Here is a 14,391-nt window from a genome sequence, read left to right on the forward strand (position 1 = left end):
ACTTTTGGTTCAGTTGTTTTATTTTGTATGTTATTGTATATCATAATATAATGCAAAATATTAAAAAGTTGAAATGAAAACAAAGCATTTCAATGTTGTCAAAATGAAACCTTTCAATCAACCTGAAATGAAATTGTTTTGGAACTTCCCTTTGCAGAGAATTTGGAAATTTTTGGTTTTCATTCCAATTTGTAATGAAGCCACATATCAAAATCTCAAAATCCTTTGGCAAATGGAAGTTTCATCCGCTGCACAGCTCGAGGACTAGTTTATTGTCAGGGTCAACAATGAAAGAATGAGAAAAAAGCCAAATAGGAAAAACAATGGAAATGCATTATATTTTGCAATTCTCTTATTTCTTATCATCCTCAAGGGATTATGTTGTTAGGAATATAGATAGTAAATGTATTTTTAGAATGGGGAGGTGGGGGAGTAACCTGAATTTGCTCCTTTTACTATATAATACCTGCCAAATGCTAGAGCACCTGGGCTTTTAAATGAATCCTTAGTACTGGCTTCAGAAGTAACCTTCTCATAGAAATAGAAGCAATATCCGGACTGGCCATCAGCTTCTATTCCATTCAGCTTCAGCTGATATATTTCATATGTTTTCTAGCTGAAGCTGGGCCAGAACTTCTTTAAGCTTTGACAGAACAGCTAAATGAGTGTAGGAAATTTTATGTGCCTCTTCCCACAGCATTCCAGTAACCAGGCAGGAAGTCATTGATCAGTGGGATTTAGGCAACGTGCACAAGAAAGGTATGTGTGTGTGGCCCATTGGCCTTTACAGCATGAGCTATGACGACACCACCATCTGATTCAATAAACTGAGGGTTCAGAGACTAGGTGGTAAGCCACACACACCAAGTTTATGATGCATCTCTGCAGCCTACTGACTGCAGTGTGGTCTTTTTCAAAGCTCATTATGCAAAATGCTACATGTTTCCTAATATTCTATGGTTTAGATGTGGTCATAGCAGAGATATCTGGCTGGGAAATTGCTTAATGTTTTGTCATGAGCTTAGGGTGAGTTCTTTGACCATTGGCACATACCTCCATGGTATCAGAAGAGTAATGACCTTTGGCTCTTTTGAAGGTCTCATAGTTTGGATTTCTTTCTTTCTTTCTTTCTTTCTTTCTTTCGGGGGGTGGGTATCTGCACAGCTTTCCAAAGGTCTAAACAATCTGTCTATAAATGAGCCAGAAGAAGATCTGAGATTTATGGTCTAGTAAATAGGCTATAATATGCTAAAGCCATGAGGCATGGGTAGAATTAGTTATTGGTCATGCATACATGCTATTGCCAATGCATTGCATATAAAATACCATTTATTTAAATATTTTTGAGTGTTTTCTACATTTTCAAATATATTTATTTCAATTACAACACAGAATACAAAGTGTACAGTGCTTACTGGTACTTTATATTTATTATTGATTACAGATATTTGGACTCTAAAAAACAAAGAAATAGTATTTTTCAATTCACCTTTTCAATTCATCAATACCTCAAGTACTGTAGAGCAATCTCTTTATCATGAAAGTTGAATTTACAAATGTAGAATTATGTACAAAAAATAACTGCATTCAAAAAGAAAACTGTGTAAAACTTTAGAGCCTACAAGTCCACTCAGTTCTACTTCTTGTACATCCAATCGTTCAGATGAACAAGTTCAGTTACAAATTGCAGGAGATCGTGCTGCTCGCTTTTGTTTACAGTGTCACCTGAAAGTGAGAACAGGCATTCACATGGCACTGTTGTAGCTGGCATCACAAGATATTACGTGTCACACGCGCTAAAGATTCATATGTCCCTGCATACTTCAACCACCTTTCCAGAGGACGTGTCCATGCTAATGATGGGTTCTGCTCGATAACGATCCAAAGCAGAGCAGACTGACGCATGTTCATTTTCATCATCTGAGTCAGATGCCACCAGCAGAAGGTTGATTTTCTTTTTTGGTGGTTTGGGTTCTGTAGTTTCCGCATCAGAGTGTTGCTCTTTTAAGACTTTTGAAAGCATGCTCCACACCTCATCCCTCTCAGATTTTGGAAGGCACTTCAGATTCTTAAACCTTGGGTCGAGTGCTGTAGCTATTTTTAGAAATCACACATCAGTACCTTCTTTGCGTTTTGTCAAATCTGCAGTGAAAGTGTTCTTAAAACGAACATGTACTGGGTCATCACCCGAGACTGCTATAACATGAAATATATAGCAGAATGCAGGTAAAACAGAACAGGAGACATATAATTATCCCCCAAGGACTTCAGTCACAAATTTAATTAATGCATTTTTTTTAATGAGCATCATGAACATGAAAGCATGTCCTCTGGAATGGTGGCCGAAGCATGAAGGGTCATATGAATGTTTAGCATATTTGGCAACACTGGCTAGAAAAGTGCCATGTGAATGCCTGTTCTCACTTTCAGGTGACATTATAAACAAGAAGCAGGCAGGATTATCTCCTGCAAATTGTAACCAACCTTGTTTGTCTGAGTGATTGGCTGACCAAGAAGTAGGACAGAGTGGACTTGTAAGCTCTAAAGTTTTACGTTGTTTTGTTTTTGAGTACAGTTATGTAACAAAAAAAATCTATTTTTGTAAATTACACTTTCATGATATCAAGTATCAGAGGGGTAGCCGTGTTAGTCTGTATCCCCAAAAACAATGAAGAGTCCGGTGGCACCTTAAAGACTCCTCGTTACTTTCATGATAAAGAGATTGCACTACAGTACTTGTATGAGGTGAACTGAAAAATACTATTTCTTTTGTTTATCATTTTTACAGTGCAAATATTTGTAATAAAAATAATAATATAAAGTGAGCACTGTACACTTTGTATTCTGAGTTGTAATTGAAATCAATATATTTGAAAATGTAGAAAAACATTCACAAATGTTTAATAAATTTCAATTAGTATTCTATTGTTTAACAGTGCAATGAATTTTTTAAATTGCGATTAATTTTTTCGAGTTAATTGTGTGAGTTAACTGTGATTAATCGACAGCCCTACTACATACGTGACATGGAACTGTTATGCTGGCATTGTAAGAATTGCAAGGAAACCACAGAAACCACAGAATATGGTAACAGCAGTGCATCCGTATCAATTCTGAAAAGTTCTTATGTCAAGTCTGGGCTACTACCGGTTGGCAGTTTGACTTTTTCAGGGCTGGCTGTTCCGCAGTTTCTCCATTTCACACTGTGTCAGATTGACAATAGTTGTGCCTCTTTTCCTTTCTGAACTATCTGTGATTTTCCATATAGGGAGGGGGTCTGTGTTTGTATCTCCTAGCCAGGGGTCAAATTGGAGGGAAAGTGATGGAAATCTACTCAAGCTCTTTTTCTGCCCAAATCCCAGAACAGCTGGATAGTTCAGCTAAAATGATCAGCTATGAAGTAGTCAAAACTCTTGACATTTAAATAGTCATCACTATACTTCAGCAGTCCATTGAGATGAACAGCATCAGTACGCAGCTCCCCATAGAGCAAGGGTTTCAGTATGGTCGCTTAAATCTCAGATCCAGCCATCAGGGTACATTTAGGAGGCTGAAAACTTTTTTTTTTTAAGTGCAATCTTAAATTCTTCATACATGGATTGGGACCAGGAAAAAAAATCCTGTATCATAGCAGTTCACCTTGATCTCTGTGGCAAGGCAGTCCATCACTACAGTTAGTAAGTAAGGCAGCTAGTGGCTTTAACAGTCCTCTCTCTTAATGACTTCATTTTTGTTCTTCACATACACAAAGTTGGTACGAAGCTATTTCATGCTACAAGAGTCTGTCTTTGCACATTTCTGTGTTGCAGTGCAACTGGAGACTGGTCTCAACCACATAGTTTGGATCAGGATCTACACTTGGACTTTCACAAAGTTAGGATCCTGGGCTTCAGTTCAGTGTGTCAGCTGAGGCAGTGGTGTATGAATCATGATCCAAACTTCTCCAAACTATGGGAGTGTTCAGCTAAGATAGTGGCTTGGGCCCATCTATAACTATGACCTTAACACAGTAAAAAAGAAATTCAGACATAACAGTAAAATTCCATCCAACATTTGCTTTGGTTGAGTTAGTACTGCTGCTGTGTCACATCTGAAACAAGTGAAAGGAAATAAGCCTCCAAAAAGTTTCTATTTGGGAGGCAAATTTGCTGAGAAGTAAGTAGAATGTAGGGTGAAAGAAGGAAGGGGTAAGGATAGAAGCCAGGGGAAAAGGAAAGAAGTTGCTTTCTCATATGGTGTAGCCAAGCTAGTAGATCTATCAACTCCTTATACGCTCTTTCTAGTTAATATCTCTTTATGTTTCCCCCAGGCAGATGCTTGACAAATAATATAACACGGTTGTTTGTTTTCGTGCACCCTGATGTCCTGTTGACTAGAGCCTTGACAAGACACTGGATCAAGCAGGCCTTTGAAGTACATTAGCACAACTTTTTTCTGGGCTCATTTACTCCAGTGATCATTTCAATGCCTCATCCCAAGTAATTCTCCCTGCTCCCAAAACTAGAGATGGGAAGCTAGTAAAAAATCCTCATGTTCCACGAGCAGCTGGACTCACCCCCATCTTGGGTACAAATGAGTTCAGAGTAAATTATTTGATCTGTAACCAAAATATCAAACTGAGATCAGGGTACTGCCAGGATGCATCCCATAATTAGAGAAAGAGGATTTAAATGTCATGACTAGAGAACATTAATTTCACTATGTGGCCACGCATTATGATTCTGAGAGCAAGATTTGTATTGTGGAGGCAGAGGGCCAGAGATGTAATATCAGAGGCGCTGTGGACAGAAGCAGAATTCCTCTAGGGTCACTGAGACGGGAGGACGGGAGCACACTGATGCAAAAACTACAATACCTTTGAACAAACACATGTGCTTCTCCCAGCATTGGTCATTATAGTTATGGGAATTACTGGATTTCTGACTGTCACACTATATGATTCTGGCAAGTTGTTTATCTTCCCTGAACCTCTGTCTCCCCATCTATAAAGTTGGGCTAATGATTCTTATCTATCTCACAGGGCTCATGTGAGGCTGAACAAATCAATGTCTTAAAAATGCTTTGGAGGCCTCCAGTTAAAGTTAGTGTTTATATTTAAAGTGACACTCAGCACTGAGCAGATCCTGCATGAACACTTCATTTGCACTTTAGCCACCTCCATTACATACTGTCACGCCCTTCTGTGCAGCTCTGTACCTATCACCCTTGCTGGGCTGTGTGGCCGCCAGTGAGTAGTATAGTGATATAAAGCAGGAGTTCTCGTTGTGTGTCTGTCGGTGACGCCGGGTTAGGGGAAGTGGAATAGTTGCCAGAGTTACCAATGATGTTACATTATTTTGTTATCTCCTGAGAAAGGGAAACTAATGAAGCAAGAATGTTGTGATCGTGCAATAAGCCAAGTCTTCTGTCAAGGCTTACAATTAAGGATGCTGAAGACCTTACATGCACCCTTGACCACGGCCTGTGAGTAAGAGCATGGAGCATTCATGGGAGGTAAATACATGATGAGACAGATTTGCTGAAATTCAGATCCTTCCCTCTCCTCTTCCTTTCTCACCATTGAAAAAAATGTGGAAAGCTAGTGCTTGTCATGTGTACTTGAGGTCATGCAATTGGTGAGTATCTTGCTGTTTTGCCTCAGCACATGATACACACTGTCCTTTTATTCCTGGAGGCGGCACATGCAATTGGCAGGAATGGGCTGAGAGTGGACCCTATACTTTCAGTGGTGTGTGGATTTTTTTTTCAGCTACATACATGAGATTTCGATTCCGAAACCAAACAAGAAAAGTAAAAAATGTTGTTCTGCTTTTAAAGGCACTATAAGGAATGCAGGTTCCTAAATCACTTAGGTGCTTTTGAAAAGAAATCTCATTTTCAAAAAGTGGCAAGTACTTTGGCGCTTTAGAAAAATTTACTCAATGACTTTTTAAAGATCGTTTTCCTTCAGCTTCTAGGTTGAGAGAGCAACTACTTGTCCCTTTAAGCCTGTCACTTGATTAGCTAGAGCTCTGTTCTCTGTTTCCTGATCTCTGGCTTCAGGGAAAGACTGACACTGAGAGTGGAAGGAGACGTGCTAATCAAATTCTCTCAGTCTGCGTTAAAGGGACAAGCACACTTCTTGTACTAGAATATTGAGAGCCTCAGAGACTGAAATAAAAATAGTTAGATGCCCTGTTCATTGATATTTAGTTCGTCACTTAGGGTTTCATTGGTAACATTAAACAGATGAAGACCTCTAGGTGATGTAACTGGAATAAAATTCAAGAAGCGTTCCACAGATGTACAGTTATTCAGCATGTAACGCACAGTAAATGTCAGCTGATCAGTATGGCATGGAAGGAAGAGTACTTAGTCAATTTTAGCTCATTCAAAATGTCCTGCTTTACCTTGTCAGCCATTAGTTTGATGAACTCTTCACAGGTAGTTGATGATAGATATGATGTTGCGCCATGACCAGCTTCCCAGACTTGTCAATGTGGCAGGCCAGGAAATGGTCGTACTCTAAGAACTCTGAGCAGACAAGGAAGTTTCTATTATTAAGACTGCCAAAGGTTTTATTGCTGATACAACTCACTTCAACACTTCCGTCCAGTAATTTCTTTCTTTTATTAATCTGCTATGTTTATCAAAGTCTGAGTCTTTGACAAACACATTGTATAAGTGGGGAAGAGCTTGTCAATGCTCAGTAGAACTTTCATGGTCACCAAGTCTGCCAATGAATCAAATCTGCTCTTGGCTAGTGTAGATGTGCTGTTCAGAGAAAACAATTTGTGCACAAAACAGAAGACACAGCCATTTGATGGTGAGTATATGAGCCAGGGCCTTTCAATAGTTTTACCATTCAGGGACACTTAATTAAAGGTTGTATCACAGAGTTTCCTAAAATCAAAAACATTTTAATATTAATGCATCTGCTCCAATATTTGAGATGAAAATAGGCACACTTGTGGTGCATTAAGAGAGTAAGCAGCTCATAGTGTAGGAGTGAGTAACCTAGCTTTTACATGTGGATACAATAAAAATCTGTTTATTTCAACTGTCTCACAAAATTAATAGTGAAATCAACCCCTGCTGGAAAAAACTTGATCTCATAAAATGACTCAATAATTTATAAAAGTAAGCATAAAACGTTATAATGATTTTGTTCTGTCCTTTTGTTGTCTCGATGACATTGCATATTTTCCATCACGATTTTGGCAGCAATCAGGATCCGTGTCTGTTGGATAAAAGCCTCAACAATCCATAGGGTAGCATCGGAGAAAGGTAATCTACTGGTGCGTTTTGCAGCAGAAGGTTGCTGTATTCTTTATTTGATGAAAGGATTTCATTAGAAGAAACAGCATGTTCTTCAGAGCTATGATCAATGTAGGCTGGACCCGTCGCCATACTAGTATCATCAGTTATACACTCATCATCATTACTAGTACTATTAGTATAATCATCGGGAGTCTCTGTACTGTTATTAATGATGTAACTGCTTATGCAATGCAGTTTTGCATTCTGATCTTCAACTTCTGCTTTTGAGTGCCACTTACATGTTTTTTCATCATTATTTTCTTTATCACTTGGCCTTGTTCATTCATTCTCCTATGTTTATAGTCTCCTGCTCTGCAACTCACCCATGCCTGCAGTAGACTGCAGTGCGTGCATATATACATACGCCACTGATAGTGTGACGCCAGGCATCTTACCAGAAATAAAATGTAAACTACAACATGATTATGTGGCACTTAAAATATATACACACTTTTCAAATAGTTTGTTTTTGAAAATGTAGCGTCAAATTCTTAATACATACATACATGCTCTATTGAAATGCATTGCAATTCACAATGTGTACACTTCAAAAATATATTCGTAATTGTAGTGGGTGTGGGCCCAGTACAACGGTGCCATAGTAAAGGTGGTCCTGGCAGGGATGTAAGCGTACCTCCAGTGGAGCACCCATAGGGACACATATCTCGAAAAACCATCGTTACTGCACAAAGTGAGTAATTTCTTTGTCCTGCTGCTGTAATGATGGGAACACCAATGTTCAGAAAAATAATTGGGTGTCTAAGAAGAACACAGTACTCTCACACCCCCTAACAATGATTGCATCTATGTTGTTCAGTTGGAAGTCAGGGTCCAACTCAATGGTTTGGGCCTATCTCTATAAAGAGGGCTCTTTTCAATGCATTGGCACTCTTTGGGACAGTCATTGGATTGGAATTCATCCCATGCGTCAGTTAAGTCCTCAAAAGAGATTTCAATTTGACTTAAGTGGTGCAGATGCCTTGTGCTGGCCACCTGCGCAGGGCTGAATTTCCCCTCTGAATACACTATAAGTAGAGTCTATTGTATTTTTCTTTCAATGGTTTAGCTAAGGGGTGATTATAAGCTAGCAAATTCTCTGGAGGGGACTACAGGTGAAAGCTAAAAACATAGATCAATGGCTTTTGAGAGCTGCTTGGGAAATATCCATAATTATTTCACTGTAACCCTTTTTAACGTGTGAGTTTAATAACACATGCTCTTCAGTTCTGCACATGTAGTGTTCTAGGTAACCATTAATGTATATTAATATTCTCTCTTTAAGACTTGATAGCCTAAGTGAACTGTCAACTGCCTGATGGCTAGAAAAAATCTGCAAACAATTTCTGGTCACTGAACAGAGCAAATCTATGTACTCTGTATCAGCAAATTTTGAATAAAGGTTCCTTTGTTAAACTCTAAGAAATTGTGTATGTAAACTAGATAAGTTTATGGAGGGGGTGGTATGATAGGATAACTGGCTTAGTCAATAGGTCAATAAAGTGCCACACTGGTAATTAGTACAATGGGTCAATGATAGGATATTGTTAGCCTTTTTCCAGAGGGTCTGGCTGGAGAGTCTTGCCCGCATGCTCGGGGTTCAGCTGACCGCCATATTTGGGGTCGGGAAGGAATTTTCCTCCAGGGTAGATTGGCAGTGGCCCTGGAGGTTTTTCGCCTTCCTCCGAAGCATGGGGCAGGGGTCGCTTGCTTAAGGAGTGGGTGGATCAGCTTATGTGGCCTGCATCTTGCAGGAGGTCAGACTAGATGATCATAATGGTCCCTTCTGATCTTGAATTCTATGATTCTATGATTCTATGAACACTAAAGCTCAGCTCCTCAAAGGTGGTTGGACACATAGTTATAAAATGAGAAAAATATATCCCATTAGCCTACTAAGCCAATGCTGTACTCTTACTGGGACTAGTGTTACTTTCTGGAAGAGTGGTTATGATTGGCCTTCCCATTGGATTGAGTAACCACCAGCCTGTCCCTTTCTTTTGACCAGCATTTTATACACTGGGACTAAAAACAATGTTAATTACAGTCAATGGGTTGGGTAGATGAGAATGAATGTGAGGCCTGCGCAGTCTGTAATGGGGGACATAAATACTGTGATTTATGTAAATCACTGCTGGGATTATGGTGGATCACGGCACTATTGGAAGAAAAATATTTTTGTGTGTAAGGCCCAACTGCTGCATTGAAGGATGGAGCTATTTGCTATGGGTGCAATTCATCTCCAGGGCAGAGGGCCAACTCAAGGCTTATGCACGTCCTTAGTTCCTTGAGGTCTTAAGTGGCACTGAAACGGGGCACTGCTTTATGCCAGCCCTCTGCACAAGGGAGGTTTGCCTGGATGTTTTAATTTCTTTATCAAAGCTACAATCCATGTTCTTTTAACTCTTCAGTTGGAACTTGTGGCAGTTTGGTGTAACAGTAAATTGTGTGGTTCTGGTTTATGCAGGGCTTTGTTTAAATGTGAGTCTCCCTTTAGAATATTTATTGTTCTTGAAAGGTGTTAGATTTGGTTCAGTTTCCATTACCAATCAAACCTTAACTAGTTTGTAGCCATGGCTCTTATGATATAGACAAATGTCCAAGGGAGAATAGATTCATAGATTCTAGGACTGGAAGGGACCTCGAGAGGTCACTGAGTCCAGTCCCCTGCCCTCATGGCAGGACCAAATACTGTCTAGACCATCCCAGATAGACATTTATCTAATAGATTGGACTTAGTTCATATGAATAAGTGCCATCTACCAATAACCTTTCACCTCTACTCTCTTGGGTACCACAGTAGTATTCTAGTACCACAGCAGTTGTAGACTCCATACCACCTTGTGCTGAAGTCCTATCAGCTCTCACAAGCTGTAGAGGTTCAGGTTGTTGGCTTTTTTCAGTGGGAAATCTACAAAGCACAACAAAATGCCTCAGCAAATGACACTTTCTCTCTGACTCAATACTGACCCCAGTAGCACTGGTGTTGAGGGCACCATTGTGCTGTCTTTTAGATTGCGATGAAAAACTGACCACTTGTAATTCAAGATCTCATGATACTTTGCATAAAGCAATTAGTATTAATTACCTAATGTGTTAGCCAAATTCTAATTCGGGTAATTAAATTCAGCCTACCTAACATCCCCCTGCAGTTTCAATTAGAAGTGATATATCTCTTTGTTCGCTACTCCCAACTGTTGTGTAGTGCAGCTAGAAGCTGTTATACAACTGAAATGCAGCAGCTATAGGTGAAATAATCCATATAGCTCCCTCACCTGCATCATAGGAGGGTTGTGAAGCTTAATTCATTAATCTGAGATGCTTTGAATGAAAGGTGCTATTGATTTACAAAGTACTATTTATACTCCATTGCCCAATCCCCTCAGCAATCTCATCCCACAATCTTTGACCTTGTTTTTTATACAATGTGTTTATGAACTTATAAAGAAAAAAATACCAGTGGAATCTGGGGGCATCTTGTGTATCATTAGCACAAGGCAACGTTTTTATTGGGTGGTTTGTGTGTGTTATATTGGCCCAAGCTGGAAATTAAAAAAGCACTTGACTAAATGCTTTTATAATCTATCAGTTAATTAATTATTTGGGTTTTGGATCCAGCCATTCAGCCACATACAGGGTTGTGGGTGACATTGTTTTATACTAGAAAATTTTACATGAGAATTTTATTTTGAATCCAAAAATAAAATAAAACAAAATAAATAATAAGAAAAAGTGTTTGATAACTGTATGGACTGCTCACTACATTAAACCTGTATGACCACTGGGTGGCAGTACAAAATCATTTTTAGTTTCATGTCATTCAAATCTAGATTTTGAAGGAGCCTCTTCTAATTTAATTAAATTATAAACAGCTTCAACATCACAAGGAACTCAGGCTGTCTCTGAACACGGCTTTACACATGAGGGGGACATTAGCAAGTGTGATTAGAGAGTCTGAAGCTAAGCCAACAAAAACACACATGTGTAACTCATTAGGTGGGTAATCTCCTCGCTTCTCCTCAATTACTGTGGCTGAGATGTACCTGTCTCTGACTTGATAGTTTTAAAATATAAGACAGAGCAGATAAGGGATAAGATTTGAGGTACAGGAGGGTGTAGAGAGATTATTGGTTAGGAGAACAGGCGAAAGAGGGTTTCGGGGAGAAATTGGTTTATGGGGGGATTTGAGGGGGGGGGCACTGGGTCCATAGGAAGCAGGACATTTACCAAAGCAGAGGGGCAGCTTGATGAATGAAAAGCCAAGAGTCTGCACAAATGAAGGGAGCAATCAGGAGGAGGTGCATAGGGAGCAAGAATGGGAGGAAATAGGGGCAGCATTATTCAAAGACCTTTAAGGGGAGGATGAGGCACTTGAATGGGGTGCACTAAAAGACAGGAAACCACTAGATGAAGGAATCAAGGTGTGTGGGAGGGGTGGGGGAGGTCTGTGGGTTTGCATGTGTGTGTGTGAGAGAGAGAGAAATATGGTCGTAGTGGCAAGAATGGAAGAAGGTTTTACTGCAAAAAGCTTTTGTCCCCATTAACCAGATTGCCCCCAGAAAACAACCTGAGTGGATTAACAGCGAGTGGAACTGCCAGACCTCCCTGGATTTACAAAACCTCAGGCTTGTCTACACTTAAAACACTACAGCAGCGCCACTGTAGCACTTCAATGCAGACACTACCTCTGCTGATAGGAGGGATTCTCTTGTAGCTGTAGTTAATCCAGCTCCCTGAGAGGTGGTAGCTAAGTGCTGTCTAAGCAGGGACTTAGGCCAGCTGCAGGCCAAAATTGGAGGGAGGGGAATGGTGGAGCCCTCCCGATATCCTGAATTTAAACAGGTTTTGTTCAGTTTGAAGGATGGGGATGGGTGGGAGGGGGAGTCATCTGATCAGAAGTGGAGGTTACTGGAGGTACTTCAAGATGTATGGTCCCTGTGTTCCACACATGGATACGTGCCTGAGACTGGAAAATCTTGTTAGTGTCTGGTGATCTGTGCCTGCACCCTGGATTTCCTCATGCTTGACAGTATAAGGAGAGGTACGGACTCACCAACTCTCCAGTTCCTTCTCTACTGTGAATCCAGTCATGAGCCAAAGCAGAGTAGTGGAATACAGATAGGGACCATATATTTCAAAGAACCTCCAGTTACAGGCATATAACCTCTTCCTTGAGTGCTGGTCCCTATGTGTATTCCGCATTCCGGATAACTGGTAAGCAGGACTCAAATAGGAGGGGAGGGGGGTTGCCAGGATGTAGGTATACAATGTCTGTAATGTTTCAACTCCACGTTGCTGCCTTACAAATGTCCAGCAAAGGCTCTTCTTGAAGAGATGCTGTTGACGGCTTCTATGCTGTAGAGGCCCTTACCCTGTCCAGGGGTGGAGATGTGGCAACTGATAGCAAAGGAAGATACAGCCAGAAATCCATGTAGGGAGTCCCTGAGAAGATATCGCTTGTCCCCATGGTCGCTCTGCTAAAGCAACAAATAGTCTAGGAGATTTCCTGCACGATTTCTTTCTTTGAAGGTAGAACACCAATGCTCATCTGATGTCAAGAAAGTGAAGTCTCCCCTCCTTGCTGGAGGCATGAGATTTCAGGAAAAATACTGATAAGTAACTGGATTGGTTTATGTCAAACTCAGAAATTACCTTTGGGCTGAATTCAGATGGAAGTGAAAGGCTCCCATCTCTCTATGAAATGTAGTGCATGGTGGGTCAGCCATGAGAGCCCCCAGCTCACCCACCATCCTGGCTGATGTAATGGTGACCAGGAAGACAACCTTCATAGGCAGATGGGACACTGAGTACATGGCCAATGGTTGGAAAGGTGGACCAGTAAGTACAAGACTGAGGTCCCACTGCAACCTTAGTTTCACTATTGATGTGAAGGTCCCAGTGAGACCCTTTAGGAATCTGGTTGATAGCAGATTAGTAAAAATAGAATAGCCATGCACGGGGAGCCTCTAAGTGGACCCACAGCAGGTTAATAGAGTAACCCGACATCTTGAGAGTGAGGACCTAGACTAAAATAGCAGGAATACCGGCTGGCCTTGATGATACCTGGTTCTGTTGTGCTCAGGGAGATAAATGCCTCCGTTTGGCTAGGTAACATTTTCTGGGAGAATTTTTCCTGCTATGATTAAGCATAGTTGAATGGCCTCCAAACATGAACATTCTAGGTCTGCTGCCTATCCAAATATCAAGCCAGGAAGTGAAGGAAGTTCAGGTTGGAATGTTTGATCCTGCAATTATTCTGATGGGTTGCTAGGTTGACATTCATAGGCAGTCCGGACACCAGAATTGTCTGGAGTGGGCCATTTGGGCTCGATGAGAATTACTCATGCTTTGTTGTGACAAATTTCTGTAGAACCTGAGGTGGTAGTAGGATGGGAGGAAGGCACTCCTCAGGTGGCCTGTCCAGGACAATAGAAGGGTATCACCTCTGGAGTCCAGACCTTGTGTTGCTCTTGAACAACATACATCGAACTTCTTGTTTATCTGGGAAGCATACAGGTTCCAAGAGGACATTCTCCACCAAATGAAGATGTTGCTCAGCCCTTAATTGTGTAATTTCTGCTCATTATTGGTGGCAAAATGCCTACTCAGGTTATCCACGAATGAATTCTGAGAACCTGGTTGGTACTGCATAGAAATTGTGATGTGGTTCCTAATGACCAGTTCTATAAAGTGACCACCTCTACACACCATGCAAGGGATCTTGCCCCTCCTTGTTTGTTTATATAGAAGTCTGTTGTCATTATCTGGACATGCCAGGATCGTAGGAATGCATTGCTGCTGCTCTTGGTCCCAAGAGATTGATATACATCTTGACCTCCCAATGTATTCATGTTATCAGCCATCTGGGCTCCCCAGCCTATGAGGGTTGTGTCCATGATTATTGTTATGTCATGGAGGCAGGAAAGGGACGCCGATACATACATTTTGGGTTCATCCACTGGGTGAACGAAGCCCTGACATTGTTGGGGATTGGCACTACGATTTACATGCTGTGTCTGTACCAGTCTGAGCCAATCTTACAGACATCAGAGATATAGCCTGGTGAACAGCATTATGTAAGTATATGAGTCCATG

The sequence above is a fragment of the Mauremys reevesii genome, linkage group 2, assembly GCF_016161935.1.
Source record: "Mauremys reevesii isolate NIE-2019 linkage group 2, ASM1616193v1, whole genome shotgun sequence".
Taxonomy (NCBI): Eukaryota; Metazoa; Chordata; order Testudines; family Geoemydidae; genus Mauremys; species Mauremys reevesii.